At 39.8% G+C, this 25068-nt stretch overlaps 1 long non-coding RNA gene across 1 annotated transcript in view; it reads left to right on the forward strand.

Annotated features, from left to right (window-relative positions):
- The window catches only part of LOC103093258 (uncharacterized), a 57773-nt gene that overhangs the window by 14419 nt on the left and 18286 nt on the right, over nucleotides 1–25068 (forward strand). Inside the window, exon 2 of the long non-coding RNA XR_001625149.2 lies at nucleotides 11467–11558. This is a non-coding gene — a long non-coding RNA (uncharacterized LOC103093258). The remainder of the gene's footprint in view (nucleotides 1–11466; nucleotides 11559–25068) is intronic.

Here is a 25068-nt window from a genome sequence, read left to right on the forward strand (position 1 = left end):
CTTGTACTGATTATGCATTTTAGGGATACACCCGCCTAGATGCCTGCCACATGGCAATATGGTTGGATTTTGATACCCGAGCCATCTGTGAATGAGGTTGTCAAGCACCGTGTCCGAGGACCTCCAACTTCAGCAGCCCACATATATCCATCTCTTATGGAATATATGCTTGTGTGTGTGGCTTTGGCTATCCGGCCCATTGAGGTGTCCTCTGCATTCCCTTTTTATGCAATCAGTGATGGTTTCCCAGGATAGTCATCTGCAACTTTAACAATTGCTGTCACATTCTTGTAATCTGATGCTGTTGGGTACATTTCAAGAGAAATATTGGCACCTTCATTGCTCAGGATTAGAGTGTTAAAAGTACTTGAAATATTTTTCAAAATATAAGAGAAAAATGAAAACAACATAGTATAATCAAAATATTCAAAGAAAATAAAGTGAGAGCATCAAATCAAAATTGCTCAAAAGGATTAAAATGATATAAAAATGTTCTTAAAAATACTTTCTGTCTTATCCCCCTTTTTTTTTTGAATAGCATACCAAAGATATTAGCATCTTTTACATTTTTCAAACAGTAGTGCAAACATTAATACAAATATCAATTTTGCCATAAATATAACATTTTGATTTGTTGAAGACATAATAAAATGAAGCTAATGAAATGACTTTGTACATTCTGGCTGCATATTTCTTATATGAGCCTTATTTAAATCTCTGCTATAAATGAATTAATCAATATAATAACCAAGAATATAACATAACCAATGTTTGCAAAATTCATTCCACCAAACCAATGTTTGGAGTGATAGAAGCTTGAGTTGCTTTCTCTGTAGAAGCAATTTCTACAGTTACTTGATCATACAGAGTTTGATGTAACTTACTTTTCCTAGTTGTAAATGAATAATATTCAACGTGCTTTTTCTACAAGCTTATTAGTGCCAAAATTTTTCTTATTTTCAATACATACTCCAAAAAGGAGAAACTTAGTGTATACTTTGCCCTTGCTCCATGTATGTGTGTAATAACCTATTCCATCTAGGAGGTTCAAAAACTGCGCGTCCACAGAGATTGTCCAACCTAGGCTTTACTTTCATGTACCAGAACGTCTTCCAGTACTTGAAGTGGAAGTTAATATACCCCGAATCCAGCGGCCGTCTGAATTCTGGGACTGGTGTTAGAGAGCAAGAAAGAGTTTCCATAAAGATATTAATCCAAAAGATGGAGTTTTAGGAGTAGTGATCAACAATGATGTTAACATTTAACTACAGCAATGGCAGTTGGCACATAATGTCTACATAGATTTTGTCAGGAATATAATCTACAAATAGATGTAGATGATCAATTTTCAATAACCTTGGTTCCTAATTAAAAATTTCTAAAGTGCATTTTGCCTGATATCTCATCCCTTTTTTAAGAGTGACATCAGGACCATCTGTGCATTAAACATTCCTATTCAGCATCTCCTGCATAGAACATAATTTTTGTAGTCAGGGTTGCTAGGTTTGTGTTATGAATGAAAAATTTTCTATCTCCTTTCCTTTGGAGAATCATACCAATGTCTATACCCTTGTTGATAGATCAATTTTTTACAATACAAGGAGTTTTACAATGCGTACAAAATAGATTTCCTTTTGACATATAACAATTATAGCTGTTTCGATTTTGATCCCATGATAAAGTCTTTGGAGTGTGGGATCCACCTGACGTCATAAATATATGAGTGGGGTTTAGTCCATACAAGTTGACATGCTTGATATTGGTTTAGTTATAAAAGACCAATGGATGTCAGCATGACAATTGTCCTTCAGTAGAATAGTAAATGTCATTAAAAGTAGTGTAATGTCAGTGTTTGGTTTTTATAGTCACCAATAATGGTTTCTTGCCGCTTGCTTGTTATGCAATCAGCTGGCATCGTAGATGGTACTCGTCTGCTTCTCTTCCTGGTCCCGTGCCTCATGGCATGATGTGCTTGGTGGGTGACCAGGTGTTTTCATTCTCTGTAAACATACAAACAAAACCTCGACCCAAAATTATCATTCTGTTGGGTCCCTGACAGTCTTAATCTCCTGGCAATATTCAGCCCAATCCATGTACAACATACAATGCAACGTTTGTCATTACATGAGAATTGTGATTTAATAATATTAGCTTATATTCCTTCTGGGGTGTAGGAGAGATAGATGGTTAGTAATACCATTTCCACCCCGTTTTTCTTTTTAAAAGCTTCAATGCTTTTCCAATAACATATTGAATAAGATTGATTCTAATGAAGACCTAATTCGTTCTTACAAATTTAAAATGAACCCTATAAGATAAATATTATACATACATTTTGGATGATAGCAACAATGTGTTACAATTGGACAGTATTCACTGTACTGTTTCAATATTTCAATAGTATGATTTTCATTTGATCAAATTTGGGTAACATGGAACAATTCCACTAAAATAATTGCATGTTACATATTGTACAAATACTTCAAAGGGTAAGTTTTCAGGTACATGATGAACTTAGATCTTACAACAAATACCCATATACTAGCATAATAGAATGCTAGTGAGTAACAATGTTATTTTTCTCTAGGTATTGTCTTTCATACAAGTACATTTGTGTGGATATTGCATTAGACCTGCCTATAGGGCAGTGATGGTTTTTCCCAGTTCATTGGCTGCTTTTCCTGTTGTCTGGCATCGGTGCCATGTTGTGGATGGTGCCAGGCACATCTGCATTGACTTTCTGGGCAGACTGTCTTTCAGCTGGATCATTTCAGTTTTCTTCCATGGACTTCTGGTATCTGAGAAAATAAACAGAAATCTCGACCCCAAAAGAAAGCCTTATTGGGTCTTGTTAAATTAGAAAGTGGCTGAAAATATCTCCTTGTGTTTGGAGTTTGGGACTTATCAATTCCTTTGAGCCCTTTTGAAATTGCTTGCATTTAGGCCATAGATTATCCCAGTCAGCCCATGTATTGCTGTTACAAGCACTGTTACTCCACAATTGTTTTGGAATAGTTAGATATGCCCAATTATTTAAAAGATCTGTAAAAACTTTGCATACTTTATCATTTTGAGCTTGATCCTATACATCAGGAGAGTGATTATCTCCCATCCCATTAGCTTTTAGATTTTTATACCATAGGGGCATGTAGTAATGCTTCCCTTAGTCCACAATGTTTAGTTTGGACACATGTTTTAAGTGCATGAGTGACATGATAACATTCACAAGATTTTGCACTGGTAGCTAATTTCACTTGTGTGCATAAAATATTGAGGAATACTGGACTTGGCACTCTGATGTGTCAGAGAGTGCAAGTGATCTGTGTCTGCTCAAAAGCAGTGTCCTCAAGGCCATTTGCCTTTGATAATGATTTCACCTTGGCTTTGCAATAAGGTCTGCATAGATGTCTAATATTCACGTTTTGAACCAATACTCATAAAAGCATTATACCATAAATCACATTTGATTTTACCAGCTTGTGCTGTGATCTTAAGCAGTAGCCTATCTGCATGTAGCTTTTGCTTTTGTATAAACTTATACTGTGCATTTAACAATCTGCTGTACCCTAAATAGATGCAGTAAGTGTAAGCATAGCAATTGCTGTGATGTTTTTATTTTTAAACTGTCAAATTTAAATTCATGACTGAAAGGATTTTGATAATATGAATGGAATTATCAATTTTACCTATGAGTTTTATAAAATTCTGTTGCCAAAATGGACCACCTAGTGCAAGTAACATTTGAGCTTGTACACTAGTAATTGGTTTTATACTGCAGTAATGATTAGGATTGATATTTGCAATTTGAATAAGTGGTAGTGTTGCCCATTCTAAACCACACATAGGTCACTGTTACTGGTTAATCAAATTAATTAATAGCCTTAATAATTTGTTACTGATTAACAATTTGAATCCTATCAGCACTGTTTTTACTTTGATGCCTTGCAATGCTGAGAATGTGTCTCATATTTAGAATTGATGCTATATTATTTTGATATTGAGTAATTTTAATTAATTTGCTTTTTGGATAAAGTGGCAGTAATGTGCTTTACATACAATTTTTTAACTTTATACAGGTTTTTAAATAATGGCTGCTAATTTTTATCCTTGTTGACCTTATGTCCTGTTTAAAAATTTTTAATGATTTCTACATATTTAAAATTGGAATATATTTGAAAGTTTTCTAAAGCATATGCCAATTGATGTTGGTCAATTAAAAATTTGCACTGATTATTAATTTTGCTTTTGATAATATTCAATACTTGCCATAAAAACTTATAACCTGAGGTGTAGATGCATTGCCTTCTATATGGCAGGATCAATTTATGAAACTGCTGAATTAAGTTTTCTTTCCAGATCCAAATAGTTTTGGTAGTGAGTCACATGGTTGCAAGAGTCCATGAGGATTTTACCTCTGAAAACCTTGATAAATTTGTGTTTATACCTTGGTTTTTGGCGTACAGTTATACAATAATTCTTTTAAAAATATTATTACAGATAAAATATCTCCTGTAGCATATGACAAAAGTCTTTCTCTGACTTTTTAACTTTAAAACTTTGCCTTATAAGAAATACAATTGGACCTTCTTATGTAATTTTGCCATGTCCAATCCAAATTAAGACAATTTAATTTTTAAATTTTGGTTCATAATAATACCATCTCTTAGCAAAGATCTGCATAACAGGTTTATACCTTTACATTTAAATAATATTCTTCCTGTATTCTCTGGTGCTGCTTCAAAAGGCCTGTTCCTTTTAGAAATGCTAAACTGGTGGAGAGGTTTGCTGATAAGAAAGTCTTTTTGCTTGTTTGTCCTCATGAGAGCAAAATGTCTGTTTGCTTCCTAGTTAGGGCAAACACGTGCTCTGCTTTTTTTTTTTTTTTCTGGTCTTCCTTTAGGTGCTTAAGGAATAGTTTTCATGCTTTGATATGATCTTATAGTCCTTACATGAGGGATTGTCTCCTCACAGCACTTTAACCTTATGCTAGTAGCCCAAAGTGATGAAAGGTTTGCTCTAAGTTTAAGTGTTGCTCATTAAGCTTTCACCATTCACCTGTGCCAGGTAACTTCTGGTAGATGACCATGTTATGGCACAGAGTTACGATTTTTGACTTTTTTCTTGCCTCACTTTTGCAATAAGCAATGTTTAAGTAAAGAAATTTCTTGCCATGAACTTATATTTAATTGATAAGAATGGTTTGGTTCTAGGACTTGTCTGTTTTGGTCTTATCTAGCCCCGTATGCTTTAGCTAGAAGCTTGACACTCTGCTTTGAATTTCTATAGGAGTCAGGATTTCAATGGCCAGAGGCTGAATTAAACTTCCGTCTGTACTATTGGAATCATTTCTAAGTTTTGTAGAAGAAACATTTCTATCTGCTTATTTCTATAAATTTAAATGATCATAATACTACATTAAGCATGGGTGGAGGCAGAGGTTGACATAGAATATTTCTGTCTGTTTCTGCAGCAACAGACAGGGGAGAGATAGCAAGGATAGATCAGTCAGTCAAAGGAAGAGAGTTAAGTATATTGTTAGTATCTTTAGTGAAAGGAAGAGCAAAAGACTGAAAGATAAGTCAATCCTCCTTGTTTAATGTAGCACTTTAATCAGAATCCATGTGCTCTTAGCAGCTAATATTTTTCTTAATTTCCAATCATCTGGTGTAAAATTTGTTGCTAAAGAGTTTTGATCAGCTCTGTAATGCTGAGAGCTTCCCATATTTTTGCATGCTATGGCACAATCTAGAAATCCTGCTTCTCCTTTGCAGGGGGCTATCTGTAGCCTCCTTAATGCCGTTTTGGCTTGCAGAGTTCTGCGGGGGAGGGGGCGGGCTGCACAAGACAAGAAGCCTTAAAGGATGAATGTGGCTGAAGAAGACTGAAAGCTTCCGAGGAAGGGACTTCCTCTTGCATTTGGAAAGGTCCTTCTACCTTATGATCGGGATGCTGAAATGGCTTTGCGTTTAATGCCCTTTGCCTAATTTCCCACGTTTTAAAAGGTAGAGGAGGGAGCCACGAGCCAAACGCATTGAACGTTATGGCTTCCCAGCTTTTTAGAATGATATCCTTCATAGTGAAAAGATTAGGAGAAAGTGTTAGACTTGCCCATGGCGCTCTCTCGGCCATCTGCCCTAAGAGATAGGTTTGAGCAGAGGCTTTTTCCTCCACAGATGGAGGGACCTTCCTCATTCTGAGAATTAGGGTTAGACTGAGGCTTGGCTTTCCAGCACCTGTGATGCCTAAAGTCTGCACAGGTTGTGCCATCAAGGCCATCCTTGTAGTTTCCCAAGTATTCCAACTGACTTGTGATATTTTGTCTTTCTTTCTGATACTGCCTCGTTTTTTTCTTTTACCAATCAGATCTCATAGCTGCACTTTGGGAATTCCCCTTGCTGGGAATTCAGGCTTTGCTTCTCAGTGCCTATTTAAGCAATGCTTCAGAGATCTCAATACCTTTCTGTTCAATCAGAGACATTAACCGTCTAAGGTGACTAGTATATGATGAGGCTTATGGACCCGGTTCTAGATAATTTCTTAAAATGAGAAATTGAAATAAAAGACGTTTCTCACCTTCAGAGGCCACCTGCAAGGTCACGCCTTTGTGATTCCGTACCTCAGTGATCGCTCCTCAAGTTGCACGTGCTTGAATGCCTGTGACAAAGGAATTTCGCTCCCAAATCCGGGGTGCCATGTGTGGGGTTTTCCTTAATGGACTTCCCTGACCAGCAGGGTCCCACAAGGGAAGGGGCTCACCTTTGTGATGGGACCCGAGGAGAGGTAGGAACCGAGAACCAGGGTGGAAATGAAAGACACGGACAAATCAGTGATTGGATAGGGCAGGCAACCCCTATGATTTTCCTTAAGGCGGAAAATGAGGATAATGGAATACAAGGTGGTTGAGGAGATTAAGATAGAGAATGCAGGCCGAGATGGTTCCAGCCTCGGGGAAGGAGAAGGTCAAGAAGAGAGAGACATAGTCATAGAGGAGCCCAGTGGAGCTCCATGGAAGGGAGAAAGGCCAAGAGGAAGTTCATGGGATTGCCTCTGAATTTATTCATGTCCTGCTTGGGCGGTACTCCCAAGGACGTAGTAACCACATCACAAAGTATAGACAATTAAGATTGGGTGGCAAGGTAGAGGGAACACCTTTTGGGCGTGTAGGACGCAACCGCACTTTCCCGGGCAAGTCTCCGAACATGTTAATGGACTTGTGTTGGGCAATAGGTCTCGTGATCAGGTCAAGGTTACCTTCACAAAGCTTATCGGTAAAGCCTCATGCTTGGAGACACAGTAGTAATACAGTCATCTATATTTCATAGATGTGAATATGCTTGGGATGCTACACATTGTACCTTCTAGCTGTCCCTAGGTTGAATTCAACAAAACAGAACCTTTCTGGGAAATGGAGTCAACCAGGAAATATTAGGGTTGAGTTTGTTTAGCTTGCAGAAGGTTTGGGCTTCCTCAGTTCTTCACAGATTTATAAGCACTTATGAGAAACTTGACTCCATTGATATACCTTCCTAACATATGATGCTATTCCCTGCCCTGCATCCCATTCTTTTACATCTCTTCTTTCTTTTGAATGAAGCATACTCAGCATCTGCAGATTTGAATTTAGGGCTCTGTGTATATGGCTCCCCTGATCCATTTCTTCCTCTAATCCCACCTGCCCAAGTTTCCAGCTGCAATTAGACTTGTTTCAATCATGGAGACCAGAGAGGCCCCCAGCCTCTGATTCCATAAAAACTCCCATCTCTCACTACTCAGCCAAGGCACAATTGATTGATCTGTGGCCAGATTTCTCTCATCTCCCCCAGAACGGCTGCAGCACCCATTCATCATAGTGCCCAGCTCACTGAGGAAATCCACCTGCATTTAGGGTCATGCCATGGGCAGGGACACGTGCTTGGAGACTTGTTGTGGAAGCTTACCTTGGGCTGCTCTTAAATGGACCCCCATCCCCACCTTCCTACCAGATTTCCCTGCCCAACCTCCATTCTCTCAATAGAGTCTTTTTCTGTCATGACCTCCCATTTCATATGTATATATATATATTTTTTTTAATATATAATATTTCAAGTCCTTATCTTCTGCTTGAGAACCAACATTGGTTAGGGATACTCAATTTAAAAAGAAAAGAATTCAAACAAACAAAAGACTATTTTATAGGACTAGAAAAAATAATAACACAATTCATCTGGAAGAACAAAAGGTCAAGAATATCAAGGGAACCAATGAAAAAAAAATGTGAAGGATGGTAGACCAGATCTTAAACTGTCCTATAAAGCAGTGGTCATCAAAACAATTTGTTACTGGCTAAGAAAACAAAGAGATCAATGGGATAGTCTGGGGTAAAGGACCTCAGCAATCTAGTGTTGGATAAACCCAAAGATCCCGGGTTTGGGGATAAGAACTCACTATTTGGCAAAAACTGCTGGGAAAATTGGAAAACAGTCTGGCAAAAATTAGGTGTAGATCAATACCTCACACCCTATACCAGCATTGGTGAAATATTGTCATGGATGGCCAGTCAGCAGGGGAGGGGAGAGCTCCATCCCCCTCTTCCCAGTGCCTTAGGACATTTTTTTGCATGTCCCATTCCTCTTTCCAGCCCCCAAAGGGATCACTTCCTCCCTCTGTTCTCTGGGGTAATTGGGGGTGGGGTGGGGGAATGGGGTTGGTTTACAGACATCTTTAACTTATAGTTTAGGCATGTGAACTCAATGATGCCCTATACTAAGATAAGGTCAAAATGGGTATATGATTTAATCATAAAGAATGATGATATGAGTAAATTAGGGGAACATAGAATAGTTTACCTGTCAGATCTATGGAGAAGGGAAGAAATTATGACCAAACAAGAGATAGACAACAGTACAAGATGTAAAATGCCTAATTTTGATTATATTAAATTTAAAAGTTTTTTGTACAAACAAAACCAATGCAACCCAGATTAGAAGGGAAACTACAACCTGGGGAAAAAATTCTATAACAAATTTCTCTGATAAAGGTCTGAATTCTCAAATATATAAAGAATAAATAAAATTTATAAGAATCCAAGTCATTCCCCAATTGATAAATGGTCAAAGGATTTGAATAGGCAGTTTTCAGATGAAGAAATAAAAAAAGAAAAGAATGCTTTTAAACAATTACAAATAATTAAAAAATAATCATCTAGAATTAAAAAAATAATCATCTAGCAGGCAGGAATTTGATGGGGCATAGGAACTGAAAAATGTATTGTAGAAATAAGAAGAGGCAGCTAGATGGCTCAGTGGATTGAGAGCCAATCTTGGAGATGGGAGGTCCTGGATTAAAATATGATCTCAGACATTTCCTAGCTGTGTAACCCTGGTGGGGCAAGTCACTTAACTCCCTTTGCTTAGCCTTATTACTCTTAAGATCTCTATAGGAACTGCTATATGCTGATGGAATTACCCTGCTTTGCATATGATATCCAAACTCCTCACTCACCACAACCTAGAAGGTAAAATCCAAATGCTAGCACTCAGAGCCCTCTGTAAAATGGACCTAACCCATTTCTTGCTTTCATCTACTTTCCCTCACAGGAAATCTCCACTCAAGACAGACTTGCGCTCTATGCTCCTTCCTTCTTCTGGGTCTTTCCAGCTCTAAAACTTCATGATTCCTTGGTTAATGATGCCTATGATATGGCCCAGAAGCTGGGAAATGACAACACCTTATATTTACATATGGCACTGGAGAGTTTTCAAAGTCTTTGTATCGGTGGTTTCACTTGGTTCTCAATGCTATGCTCCTTCCAGAGGGAGAAGTCATTATTACCTACCTCCCATCCATTTCTATGGAATTAAGGTACAAAGAGTATTGATGGAATTAAGTGATGAAACTAGCAAATGGTGACTGAGATTTTTAAATTTAGGTCTTTTAATTCCAATTTCAAGGCTTTCTACATACTATCTCTCTTTAGTTCCCATGGAACCCAGCAAGTCCATGAAGATCTGTGTCTGGCTGGCTCAGGGGGATCATCCACTCAGCATATCCAAAGATCTACTTTTATGGCCATCTGGGCAACCATTAAAATGGCCCCAGGGAGTAGGGGCCATTTGGCTGTGAAATGGGGAAACAGAACCATGTATTGGTATAGTTTAGAGACCATCATGTCCTAGACTTTGCTTGCATTCTTATGAGGAAAATCACTTCTATTCCCAGAACTCTGGTTTTTCCTCTTCCCTTATGGTTCTAAAGTGGGTATAATTAAAGAAAAGAATCCTTAAGACTTCATTTCCCATGAAACTTGGGGTTTAGAGAGCAATGCTTACTGGGAGCAATTTCTTGGTCTTCATTTCCCTGAAGGCCATATTTATGGGCACAGAAGAGCGGTCTCAGCAGGTGCACTCTGATTAGTAGGAAATCTCCTGGTAAATGTGAAGTTTAAAAAGTGGGGCAGCAAGAGATGGAAGAAGGAAAGAGAAGGAAGCAACCTACGGGTTGCAACTGGAGCAGAGAGCCAGAAGGGGGAAGGTAGGGGACACAGTAGTTGAGAGATTCCCAAATCCAAAAGCCTGGAAGAATCTTCCCTAGGGATTCAGCAGATTGCTAGCTTGTCCTAAGGGGCTTCGAGCAGCTATCAAATCTGATCTAAAAGGTTTACCTGGATCACTACAAGGCAGAAATCAAGAAACTACACTTTGACCACTGGGCTTTGGGTTGTTACGAAAATGAATGTCTCCTCCAATATGCTGAAAAGATTATAAGGGGGAATTAGATTATACTTCTTTGGATCCTATAAGGAGGTATTTGTTGTTATTCAGTTGCTTCAGTCGTGTCCCCATTTGGGATTTTCATGGCAAAGATGTTGGCATGGATTGCCATTTCCTTCTTCAGCTCATTTTCCAGATAAGGAAATTGAGGACAGCAGGGTTAAGTGGCTTGCCCAGGACCTCATAGCTAGTAAGTGTCTGAGCCCGGATTTGAACTCAGGAAGATGAGTCTTTGTGACTTCAGGCCTGGTGCTCTTTCCATTGTGCCATCTAGCTGCCCTAATTAAGGATTGTTATCATACTTATTTATATATGGAAACAGAATTAATCTATAATTTGATTCTCTCTTGTTATTTACACTATTGCTCCATCTTAATTAAATGTTTTTACTATTGAATTTGTGGCTTTCTTAGTTTGTGTGTTAGACATTTTTGCCATGACTGTATATTCAGATACCCCAAACAATCCATTTTGAAGCTAGCAAGTTAACAAGAATGACCAGAAACAGATTTCTTGGGGATTATTGGAGGCCCAGTGTCAGAGTGCCAAGGAAGTCTGTGGAATGGGTTTCCTCAGCAAGAAGTGGAACAAAGGAAGAGAGAGGAAAAAAATCCTGCTTATTTCTTTGCTTTTACATTTCAGGATATTGATGGGCCAGACTCTGGGTCTCCACTGTAGTTTGTGTTTAAATAACAGCGGTATTTCCTATCTCTTGTAGGTCTGAATCTTTGGCGAACCAGAATAAACAAAAGAACTCTCTGGCCTCTGAACCACTTCTCTGAACTGCCTCCCCTCTTCCCTGGTTTCAAGGTAAACTCCCTCATTTAGGCTTCCTGGAAACATCAGTTCATGGGGCTCCTGGGAGGACAAAGGAAGGAGGGGTGTGGGGGTGAAAAAGTGAAGAACCAAAGTCAGGCAATAAGAGCTTAAGCCTTAGACGAGATCTAGCCCAGAGGTTATCATGGACTTCTTTGGCATTCTAACGAAATCTATGGATCTCATCTGAGAATAATGTTCTTAAATGCATAAAATAAAATACATAGGGGCAGCTAGGTAGCAGAGTTCATAGAGCACTGGACCTGGGCTCAAATATAACTTCAAATACTTCCCAGCTGTGTGACCCTGGGCAAATCATTTAACCTTGATTTCCTTGCCCTTGAGGCTTGTGGTTGGGTCTTAGAATTGATACTGAGACTTCTAGAAGGTAAAGGTTTAAATAGAAATAAATGAACAAAATATAATATAATATAAAATAAAATAAATATATGATATAAATAAATTAACAAAATAAAATAGAAATATTATAAACATAAATAAATTAACAAAATATAACATAATATAAATATTATAAAATATAAATAAATTAACAATATAACAATAACTATGTAATATAAATAAATCAACAAAATAAAATATAGAATATAAATATTGTAAAAATATAAATAAATTAACAATATAACTATAACTATATAATATAAATATTGAAATATAAATAAATCAACAAAATAAAATATAGAATATAGAATATAAATATTATAAAATATAAATAAATTAACAATATATCTATAACTATATTATATAAATATTAAAAATATAAATAAATCAAAAATAAAATAGAAATATATAATAGAAATATTATAAAAATAGAAATAAATTAACAAAATAAAATCTAACTATAAATATACATATATACTATAAATATAAAATGATAAATTAACAAATATAAATAAATTAACAAAATAAAATAAAATGCATAGGCTTACAAAGGAAACTAATGATATTTAAATGCAGTTATTAAAATATTTTGAAGAAAAAAAACAAGTTTAAAGACCTCTGAAATCTATCCCTGATCTAATTCAGCTGCCCAGCCTTACAGGCAAGGAAATCGTGGGCTAGAGAGGTTGTGACTTGCCTAAGATCACCCAGAGCCAGGATTCAAACATCTGTCCTCTGACTCCAAATTCAGCCCTCCTTCCATGACACCACAATACTCTACCCTGGCTTCATTCATTGAACGAAGGGGCAAAGTGCAGCATCAATCATAGTCATCGTGGGATGGGAAAGTCTCCATTCTGATTGGCGGCAGCAACAGAAAATTCATTCCTCCTCTCCACACTGGGTCCCTCTGGGGCCACCTGATCTACTCTGGGCTTCTCATGGCAGGAAATGCCGATAACCACATGGGATTCCTGGCTGCCCTTCCCATAACTCTGCTCCTACCAGGCTGTGGCTGTCTTTCCTAGACTTTTGATGTCCCATTAGACTGGGCAAGGGTGCCATCTTGTTCCTGATAGTTGCACAAGCCAGGCAATTTAGATGGAGGAGTCAAAGTCCACCTGTACTATTGCGATTCGAGGGGGGGGGGGGGGGGGGCTGGGACAGACTTTCCCTCTGACCCCAGCTGGTGAGCAGCTTATGCCTTGAAGCATGAGGATTAATAACCCTGGTAATTTTATCCCAGTCAGAATGTAACTACAGATGCGGTTTATTGGCCCAAACAGCTAATCCTTTCTGCATTCGGTTCAGTTATGAAATATGATGCCTGTGGGCTGTCAAAGGCAATATTTCCTTATAAGCACTGCCTGGCCCCTTGGCGTTCTCTCCCTCTTTCCGCCTGGTGAGGGAAGGAAGCTTCTTGCCCGCATTGAATTGGTTCCTGCCTGTTGGGTGTTCTGACCTCTCAGTGAATTAGATTGGGGGTGGGAGGGAGAGAGAAAGGAGGGATGGGAGGATGGGGATATGTCTGACAAACCTGGCAGCAGTTCACCAAAGTGAGAAGTCTGAGAAGAGAGAGGGAGATTTTTGCTGTTGGTGTGGTTCATTTGGGTGGGCATGGATAGAGACTGGGAGAAGAAAGTATTTTTTGCTTAAGGGTTAGGCACTGGTCTCTCCAGTATCAGCATTGATGAGAGCTGTGTAGATCTAGATAGATTTAGAAGCAGGAGACAGGGAGTAGAGACAGGGATTCCTGATCCATGATTTCACTGGGAGAGGGAAATAATGTAAGAAAATTCATTTCATCAATGTAAGATGACATCTTCTCCAGAACTTATAACCTTCAAGATTTGCCCACAACAGATTACTCAGATATAGGTATTAAAATATAATTAGAAAATATTTAATGAAATAAGTAAATTCAAAATTCATTCAAAAACCAAGCTCATCGATGGTCCACAAGGATATTCTATGTATGGATTGTTATTGTATGTCATGACCAACTCTTTGTGACCCAGGGGACTGGGTCCACTGCCAGTATTGGCCAAAAGATGAGGTAGTTAGCTAACACAATGGATAGAGCTCTAGACCTGGAGTTGGGAGGACCTGGGTTCAAATCAGAGCTCATACATTTCCTAACTATGTAACCCTGGGTGGACAAATCACTTAACCAAGATTGTCTAGCCCTTGCCACTCTTCTGTCTTAGAACAGATACTAAGATGGAAGAGAAGGGTTATTTAAAAGAGAAAAGAAAAAGAGAAGATACTGGAGTGGTTTGCTATTCTCTTCTTCAGTGGATTAAGGCAAATAGGGTTAAGTGACTTGCCCAGGGTCATACCAGCAGTAGGTTTCCCAGTCAGGAAACTCAGATCTTCACTGAGCCACCTAGCTGTTTCCAGCTATGTATGGATTAGGGACCCTCATTTTTATTTGAGCTGAATGCCACTGGCTTAGAGCACTGAGTGGAGTTGACTTTGACAAGGTCACCCAGATAGTATTTGTCAGAGACAGCACTCTAACACATGTCTTTCTGGCTCTTAAGTGGATTTTCTATCCATCACACTCTACGGCTTCCTTTCTTGCTGAGAATCTGAGATATTTGCTAGTTCTTGGAAGAGGGAAAGAGGAGCCACTTGAGGAAGGGGAACGGCAGCAGGTGGGATGAGGGTATGCTAGATCAGAGCTGATTTTCCCCAGAGATGCTCAGCTAGACAACTTCAGTTCATCAAAGGGCTGCTGCCGATGGGTTATGATAAAAGGGTTTCTGGGACCAGGAGGCGATCTGCTTGAATTTCCTCCCTGGACTTTAGTTCAGGGTTGGTAACAGTAGAAGCTGTTCCCTTGCATCAGGAATGTGTGAGTCTGGGTGCTGATAAGGCTTCCCTCAGGGGAGAGAATGATGGCTAAGGTTCAAGAAGGGCTCTTCTCCTCCTCCTCTGTGCAGAGGATACCAGTTATGGACCTGCAGAGCTGGACAATGTGATCAGAGCAGGACCTGCCAATTCCCAGAAACATGCAAATGTTAATTTCTACCTTGGGGGAAAGGCCCCCAAAGAACCAGATTTCCCCATGAGTCCCTGGTGGGGGTTCCTTGGCCAAAGTAAAGAAGTGCCTTCTGACTAGGGATGGCCACATGAAGAATTATGCCAATAAATAAATTCCAGAACAAAGGGAAAAAATAAAGAAGGAGGCTTTGGGGGAGACTTTCTGAATTTGGGGAATTCTCTATTAGTCCAGTTTCCCCAGGGCTCAATGACCCTTCTCTGCTACCCCAAGGTGATGGTCGCAATAGACCTAGAACCAACCACCAGCTAAGCAGAAGGTATTAGTCAGTGGAGGCCAAAGGCGCTGGGCCTCATGTCAGTGTCCCCTTGATGTATGACTTCAATATGTTCTCTGGCCTTCCCCACCCCCTGCATTCTCCATGGTGAAATACCTCTCATTGTGCAGCCATCACTTTGGTGCCCAACCTCCAGCCTGAGTGGATGAGCTCATTATCAAATCATTAATGAGGACAAAGCCTCTTCCCTCTCCCCTTTCCCCAGTCTCTCATTCCTTCTTCCTTCCTCCCCCTCCGTTTTTCAAGGGGCAAGGGAGGTTAAACAAAGTTCTGGGCATTCCAGAAATTAAAACAAGCAAATAAACAAAAAAAAGTCAACCCACCCCAGGGACCTTGGAAGAAGTTTAGAGGAGACGTAGACAAGGAGCATCCCCATTGATGTGGGAAGCTTAGGCTGTCCTGTATGCCTCTCCATTTAACTGGGTACCACATTTCATCCACTTAGATTTGAATCCAGTACCTTCCATCTTCAGGCCTGGCTCTTTTATCTACTGAGCCACCTAGCTGCCCCATTTCTTCTTTTTTTTTTTAACACCAAAATTTCTCTGTTGTATGGCTTAAAAGTATGAAAGAATCATCTTCCCTAGTCTATTGCTGTTATTTTCTTTCTTTTTTTAAAATTATTTTAATAACAAATTTCCACTTAAGTTTTCCAAAGTTATAGGATCCATATTGTCTCTCTCCCTTCTTTCCTCTCCTCCTCCCAGAGCTGACAAGCAATTCCATCTGGGTTAAACATGTATTATCACATATTGCTGTCATTTTCTAAATCAGCTCCATGCCTGAAATGACTCCCCACTCCAATCTATCCTCTACATGACTACTAAAGTGATTTTCCAAAAGTTTAGGTCATCTTGTGTCACTCTTAATCTCCCTAAACTCCAATGACTCCCCAGTACTTCAGAGATCAGACATAAACTCCTTTATCTGGCATTTAAAGCTCTTTACAACCCAGCCCCACCTCCCTTCTCAACCTTATTACACATGGTTCTCTATCATTTACACTGTGGTCCAGCCATACTGGCCTTCTTTCTTTCCTGACTTGGAAAATCCCACTTTCAGGCTCTCTACCTTTGCATTGGGTATCCTCCATGCTGGGAGCTCACTGCTGCCTCTTCAAATTGTGAGTTTTCTGCAAGGCTCAAATTCTACCTTCCCCCAAAGCCTTTCCTAATAGCCCTGGATGCTATTGCCTTTCCTTTCTTCTTTCCCTCCCAATTACCCTTTTTGGGCTAGGTATCTATAAGCATGTTATCTCTATCAGCTCTGTTATAAACTCCTAAAGAACAGAGGCTGATGCTTTTACTTTTAGCCATCTATGTAGTGCCTGACACATAGCTGATACTTAATAAATGCTTATTGAATGATTCTCACTCAGCAGGCAATGGAGAGGTAGGTGGCCCGAGTTAGCAAGTTGCTTCATTATAGGACACAAAGTTAAAGATGATGGCTTCAAATGAGTATAAAATGGTGGAAGGGGGAAGGAAGATGGGCTGATGATGTGGCAGGAGGAAAGGATAACCACTGGTACCCTCACGATGCCAAAAGAAGTGGAGGAGTATCCCCAGTCCTGGGTAGAGCCCCTCTGGTGAGCTTATGGGGGTCACGGATAAGGGGCACACAGGATGGGAGATCAACCATGAGTTATGGCCTTCATCATTGAGGTGGATAGCCCCATAGGGGATGCCCCAGAACCCCTGCAACCTCTGCCAGGCAAACCTTGAGGTCCATTCCAACGCAGGCATTTGGAGAAAGCCCTTTGATAAAACAACAACAAAAAAGAAAAGTCTTTAAATGTTCTATCTCTACACTCTCTTTCTCCTTTCTTTTCCCTCTCTCTCTGGAATTAGAGAACCCAGTGTAAAAGTCAGCTGCATGCTCTCTCTATTCTCAATCACACAGACTGGGCTTTTAGAGAAGGACAGGGTAGGTTTTACACGTATGGGGTAGTTGAAGAGGATAAGGTTGTTGGCCACTAAGATGCCAAATTTGGGGCATTTATTTAGCCAAAGAAATCAGTTGTCCTTGATCAATAAGAATTATTAAGTTATTGAATACTATTGTGCTCAAAGAAATAATAAGTGGAGGGAACTGGAACAACCTCCAAGAATTGATGCAGAGTGAGAGGAGCAGAACCAGGAGAACATTGTACACAGAGACTGATACACTGTGGTACAATCGAATGTAACGGACTTCTCCATTAGTGTCAATGCAGTGATCCTAAACAACTCCGAGGGATCTATGAGAAAGAACACTATCCACATTCAGAGGAAACACTGTGGGAGCAGAAACACAGAAGAAAAGCAATTGCTTGATTGCATGGTTTGATGGGATATGATTGGGGATATAGACCCTAAATGAACATCCTAGTGCAAACATCAACATCATGGAAATAGGTTCTGATCAAGGACACATGTAATACCCAGTGGAATTGTGTGTTAGCTAAAGGAAGGGTGGGGAGAGGGGAGGGAGGAATAGAATATGATTTTTGTAACCAAGGAATAATGTTTGAAATTGACCAAAAAAATTAATTTAAAAAAAGAAAAAAAAAAGAAATGCCAGGCTCTGTGCCAAATGCTGAGGATGCAAAAAGAGGGAAAAGACAATTTCTGCTCTCAAGGAGATTAAAATCTCATGGGGGAGACCACATATAAAAATATATGCAAAGCAAGCTAATTATAGAATAAATAGAAAGTAATTACCAGAGGGAAGGCACTACAATTAAAAGAGGTTAGGGAAGGCTTCCTAGAGAAAGTGGGTTTTTAGTTGAGACTTAAAAGAATCCAAGAATGGGGAAAGGACCTATTTGGACAAAAATATGTATAGCAGTTCTTTTTGTGGTGGCAAAGAGTTGGAAATTGAGGGGATGTCCATCACTTGAGAAATGGCTGAACAAATTGTGGTATTTGATGATAATGGAATGCTATTTAACTTTAAGAAATGATGAGCAGGATGTTTTCAGAAAAACCTGAGAACACTTACATGAGCTGATGTAGAGTAAAGTGAGCAGAACCAGGACAACAAATTGTAACAGTAACAGCAATATGATCAGCTGCGAGAGACTTAGCTACCCTCAGCAATACAGTGATCCAAGATAATTTTGAAGAACTTATGACACAGAATGCTATCCACCTCCAGAGAAAGAATTGTTGTGGTCAGATTGCAGATCAAAGCAAACTACTCTTCACTTTATTTTGTTTTTATTTTTGTGCTTTGGTTTTATATGAATATTCTCTTACAACAGTGTCCAATAGGGAAATGTATTTTGCTTGAACATACATGTACAATCCAGATCAAGTTACTTACTTTCTCAGGGAAGAGGGAGGGAAGGAGATAATTTGGATCTTATAATTTCAGAAAAAGTAAGATTGTTATTATATGTAATTGGGAAAAAGAGAAGCCAAGAAAGTCAGTAGACAGAATGGGGCACAGCTAAACAGAATGAGGGACAGTCGGAGAAAATGCTGGGAACTGAGAGATGTTTTTCCCTTGGGAGTCACTGAATTCCCCAGTACAGGGAAAATTAGAATCAGGCCTTCTGGGTTCTTTCTTAAGTCTGAAACTCATCAGTGAGGTAGGGAGTGTCTACCCCAAGCATGTAAAGACTTCTCCTGGCAGAATGGGCAAATGAGAACAATTTGTTCCAACAGCCATGAAGGCAGCTGAAGCAGGCGTTGTGATCAGACATCGAAGATGCCTGGGTCATCCACTGTATTCTGAGCTATCACCAGCTGTCCTGACTTATGTCTTGCCATTAGACTTTGATGACTCTGAAAGAGAGAGTGAGGCTGACAACTTTGTGCAACTCTGCCTTACTTGAATCTAATTCATCTGCAAGTCAAGATCTCATTCCTTGTTGTCATTGGTCCTCTTTGAAATGAAGAACAAACAACTCCAACACTGGATAGTATAATATATAATAATATAGCACAGGATAATAAATACAGTATGAAATATTAGAGTATATAGATATGCTATGAAATAGCATAGTATGAGATGGTATATAGTAAGGTCTAATATGGAATGGTATGGTATAGATTTAGAGCTGGAAGAGAACTAAGAGGCCAACGTCTTCATTTTACAGATTAGGAAATTGAGGTCCAGAGTGATGAAATGCTTTTCCCAAGGCAGATAACACAGCTAAGAAATGCCTATAGTGAAACTTAAGTCTAAGTCTTCCTGATTCCAAGTTCAGCACTCCATACCAGTCTTCTCAGATTTTTCTGAAAGCATCCTATTCATCATTTCTTATAGCACAATAGTATTCCATTACCAGTTCAGCAGCCCACACTAGTCTCTGAAATCTAGGGAATCAGAATAGTGGAAAGATAGCTGGATTTGGAATCAGGGCACCTGTGTGACCTAGAGCAAGTCACCAAACTCTCTTTTTTCTTCATGATTAAAATGAAGCTCTGAATTGAGCTACAATCTTATGATCTGTTTGTCAGGAGTGCTGGGGTTATCTGTCCTTCCATCTAGCTATTCCCCTCCTAACATGGCAGACCCTTTTCTCAAGTACTTAGCCCAAATCCTTTCCTCGGAGTCACCATTTTCTTGCTGTTTTGCAGATGCCAACTTTCTCCATGTCCCGGTCTTCCTTGGCAGCTTGGTCAAGAATTGCTCTGAAATGAGCAGCCCCAGTTCCTTGATTGTTGATTTTTCTGCTCAAGCCTCATCCTTGTGCCTAGAGGTAGAAGACACCAGATGTCCCGTCTTGTTTTATGGTGACACTAGATTCCCACCCAGAGACATTCCCTTTTGGAAAAACGACACATGCATATGGATAGTCACTTAGGAAAGATGCCATGCCCTTTAGCAGCCCGGATGCTCTTCACAACCATCAGAGCTCTCCTGAGAAGGGCTGGCTGGATGAGGCAGTCCTGATTTCACTGTAGGTCCCTCCACCACGGTGGATTCTAATGCCCAATCCGCTTTGCTTTGCTCCCATCGTTGTCCTTTCCCAAAGCGTCCTAGACTATTTTCGTAAGCATGGCTCACAAATGAATTCCACAAGCTAGGCTCAGTTGATAATTGGTAGCTAGCAGATGGCACATTCGAAGGTGTCTGGTTGCATTATCCAGTTCACAGCCTGAAAACCTAGATTAGGTCAGAGCTGGGACTAGGTTGGGCAGAAAGGACGGTGTTCACGTGGTGTCTGCTTCCTTATCATGGAACCAGCCAGGGCTTTCTTATCGTGACTCTGGAGGGCAGGCATGGATTAAGTTGTGATATGTTCTTGCTGGTGAAGTTCAGGCTATCCCTTGGAAGAGAGGGTGCCACAGAAGTTCAAGGTCTTCTCTCTCTTCTCCTCCCACCCCATTTAAGAATATTCCCACAGAGTAGAAACACAGAAGAAAAACAACTGCTTGATCACATGGGTCCACAGGAATATGATTGGGGATGTAGACCCTAAATGATCATCCCAGTGTAATTATCAATAATATGGAAATAGGTCTTGATCAATGACCCAGTGGAATTGCGCATCAGCTACGGGAGGGGCTGAGAGGAGGGGAGGGAAAGAACATGAATCTTGTAACCACGGAGAAGTATTCTAAATTAACTAATTAAATAAAAATTTCCCAAAACAAAACAAAAAAAAACACAATGTTCCCACAGACCAAACTGGGCAACCACAGGTCCAAGGTCACTAAGGAAGCAAGAAAGGAGACTTAGCATTTTATTAGGGGCTTATTATAGACCAGGCACATAGTAAGGTATTGAGGGATTAAAGTATATCTTTGAAGTGTTGTCAGATCTTAACCAACAGAATTACTGAAATATCTGAAGCTGGTTTGTAATTTCTTCTAATTGGACCTCTGATTTTATTGGAATAGGACATTTCCTCTACCAATATAGATCGGTAATTATGACTTATCATCTTAAAAATCTGACTGGGGGACTCTGAGATGTTGGGTGACTTACGGAGAGTCACACTGCTACTGTGTGTCAAAGGGAATTTGAACCCAGATCTTCCTGAGACTGGCTTTTTATCCAGTCAGTTTCCCAGTTGTTTCAGGAAATGTTTTACAATAGTCTTTCTTTATTTTAAACACATACTTTTGGTCTTAGTATCAATTCTAAGACAAAAGAGTAGTAAGGGTTAGACAATCAGGATTAAGTGACTTGCCCATGGTCACATAGCTAGGAAGTGTCTAAGCTCAGATTTGAACTTGGGATGTCCCAACTCCAGGTCTGGTGTTCTATCCACTGTGCTGCCCAGCTGCCCCTCCCCAATTTATTTTTAGGCATAGATTTTCATGGGTAAACACCTGTTTAATCACTAGTGGTTCTTAATCTGGGGGCTGTGAGCTTATTTTTAAATTTTTAATTGGTTACTATATTCCAGTATAATTGGTTTCCTTGGTAGTCTCTTATGGATTTTATTTTATCCAGTATTGCCCTCCCTCATTTTACAGATAAAGAAACTGAGGCATGGAGGTTAAGTGACTTATCTAATGTCAATCAGCTAGTAAATGGTAGAACTCAGACAAATCTGTTTTCAAAGTCAGAGTTGTCTCCACTTCCCCTCTCTGACTGTCATATAAATGCAAGCAATTAAGATCCTAATAAAGGAGATATTTTTTCAGTGTTACTGTTCTTTTACCCTGGGCTCTTCTGTGACCCAGTTTCCCTGGGGTGACCTGTATCAGCATTTTTCTTTTGACACTTGGAGAAGGAAGAGAGGGAATAGATCCTGGGCTTGCATATTGAATTGAATATAAAATCATAGATTTAGAGATGAAAGGGACTTTTGAAGTCATCTAGTACAACCCTTCTATTTTACAGATGAGGAAATGGAGGCACAGAATCATTAACTGACTTGGCCAATGTGATACTGGGAGTAGGTGGCAGAGCCAGTATAGGAACCCAGTTGTTCTGACTCCAGAAATAACAGTTTTTCCACTAGTCATCATATAGATTTGATTTTATTCATCGTTGCCCTTCCCTTTGATTTTACTCATAATGTTATTTTGTTTGACAAGTCATTCCCCACTGCAATTTCTTTTTATGCATAGATTTTCATGATGGCCTTCCTTAGCAAAGTTAAATTAATCTCTTTGGGTCTCAGTTTCCTGATCTGAAAAATGAGCAAATTGGGCCTGAAGTTCTCGAAAGTCTTTTCTAAATCTAAGCAATCCTTGCTCCAGTAGGTCAATGAATGGCCCCAAAGTCTATGAAGCAATGATTCCAAGAGTGGAGATTCCCTCCAGGAAGGCTCTTAGACATGGCTTTGTTTCACTCTTGATACTGGAGTTTTTTCAGCCATGGAATTCCTACATCTTTAAAATAATTTTCAGTTAATAACTCTTATTTACTCCCTTTCTAAAATACCAGAATCATTTCCTATTATCCACTTCCCCACCCCCTTGCCACAGAACCCTTTTTTAAAACAAAGAAAAATCTGAGCAAAACCCCAGGGACAAGCAGCTGCATCTGAGCGTACCCACAGCAGTCTGTCTGTAATCTCTCTCCTTTTTAATAGAGGGGAGTGAGAGACGGTTTCCTTTCCCTTATTTCTACAAACAAGGTTGATCATTTCAATTAACCTGAGTTCAGCCCCATTTTGGAGTTGTTTTTATTTACATTATTGTAGTCTTTAGCAGCTGTGTTGAGATGGAAAAAACCCTAGATTTGGAATTTGGCACAGTTTGGTATGAGTTCTGGCTTTGCTGATGACCACCTATGAGATCTTGGGCTTAACCTTCTGGGCCTCAGTTTCCTCATCTGTAAAATGAGGGGATAGAACCGATGGATGGTCTCTAAGGTTCTTTGTGGCTCAAAATTCTTCGATCTGTTGAGTTGACAGCCTACTAAGGAATAAAACCCTCAAAGATGATAACTAGTGTCACACAGACATGTTCAGTGAATTTAGGAGCTACAAAAGAGGGCATTTTGTGAAGATTTATGGAGAAAAGGGATCTCCAACCAGAGGTAATTGGGAAAGAGTTACGGAAGAACTTCAAGGTTTGGAGAATACATTCATGCTGGGTGTGATTGAGAATGCCTGTTGTCTTGGCTGCTGAAGATGCTGAGGATGATGGATCTCCAGTCTGGGAGTTCTAACCAGCAGTAGAACTAAAGCTGACCTGGTGTTTGTACCTGGCAGATCCATTAGCACATGAGCCTAGATTAGAAAAATGGAGGAGGCTAAATCTTCCATGCCATTCCAATTGGGATCAACTAGTGGCTACCTTGAGTGAGACAACTGAGACAAGGAGACTCTATCTCAAAAAAACCAAACCACACACACACACACACACACACACACATATACATATATATATATATATAGAAGGATAGATAGACAGACAGACAGACAGACAGATAGATAGATAGATAGATAGATAGATAGATAGATAGATAGATAGATAGATAGAGGGAATTCAACAGTAAAGAGTGGGAGGGAGCACATTCCTGGAATGGGGAATGGAAGTAAGTAAAACTCAAAGGTGACTACGTAGAAGATGTGTTGGGTAGTTTGAACTTGCTAAGACACACCAGGGTATTTTCCAGGCTTAGTTTCCCCTTAGGATCAAAGTCTTGTAGAGATCATGAAATACTCAACTCTGACCTACAGAGGGAAGAAGAGGTGTCCAAGGATCTCTGAGAAGTTTTGAGATATTTTTCAAAGAACAAAATTCTCTTCTACATTGGCCGCTCGATTGGAAAGATCAGTTTTTCCCCCTTTGTACCACTTTTCCTGTCATGGTTTTACTCTCATGCCCCACTTCTGTCACTGGGGAGGTGGTCACCTCTCCTGGGAAAATGAATCTCAGGAGAGGACAGCTCTGATGGAGTAGAACAAGCCTCAGCTTGGGAACAAGCCCTGAGTTCTAACTCTAGTGCCTCTGCCATTTCATAGTGTGACCTTGGATAAATCATTTCACCTTAGTGAAAGGGGGTGGGATGAAATTGGTTCCATGGTCCCTTCCAACTCATTCATTCTTCGAGAGCCATAAATATTTTTCATTCAGAGTTGTAACAAAGAAAACTGTACCTCCATAAGTCTTTTTCATTATTTTGGGAGGAGAGAGGGGAAAGACTATTTCAAGGAAGAGGATTGGGAGGAGGGAATGGGAAAGAGGGTGTCAGAAAAACCTCCAGCTTTTCCAGGAAGCTCTTCAGTGACTTAATAGCCCACAACATACTTTTATCCCTCTCGGAGAGAAAAACCATGATGACATCTCTCAGCCTCCTTTCCTTGCTCCAGAAGCAAATGAAATCAGAGTCTGCCAATTGAGGGAAAAGTCTGACCCTGCCCTGAGGGGACAAGCATAATGATGATTAATAAGGGTGAGGATAATGGGACTTTGTGTCTGCTGGGAATTATCTCATTCGCCCTTCCAGTGTAGGGGCTTGCAAGTGGGTGGGGGTGGGAAGCACAGACAACTATCTGGGGTTCTATTCTCATTTGACAGATGTGTGTGACCCAAATAGCCAGAGAGGACCAGAGAGCCCCATTTCTCCAATCTTGATATCCTTTATTACCCAGAAGTCCACTGCATGAGTCAAGCTCTTAAAATCTAATAGGACCCTACAATCTCAGGTTTGGGTTTTTTTTTTTTTTAAAGATCTGGAAAGGCTCTGAGAAAATATCCAGAAGGATCAAAGGATCAAAGGTTTGCAGCTGGAAGGAATCGAGTCCCACCCCCTCATTTTACAGACTAGGAAACTGAAGCCCAGGGAGGTCAAATGACTTGCCCCAAATCTCCCAGGTAGTTTCATGGGTGGGATTTGAACCCGCATTCTCTAAGACCAGAGCC

The sequence above is a fragment of the Monodelphis domestica genome, chromosome 5 (assembly GCF_027887165.1).
Source record: "Monodelphis domestica isolate mMonDom1 chromosome 5, mMonDom1.pri, whole genome shotgun sequence".
In the NCBI taxonomy this organism is placed as follows: domain Eukaryota; kingdom Metazoa; phylum Chordata; class Mammalia; order Didelphimorphia; family Didelphidae; genus Monodelphis; species Monodelphis domestica.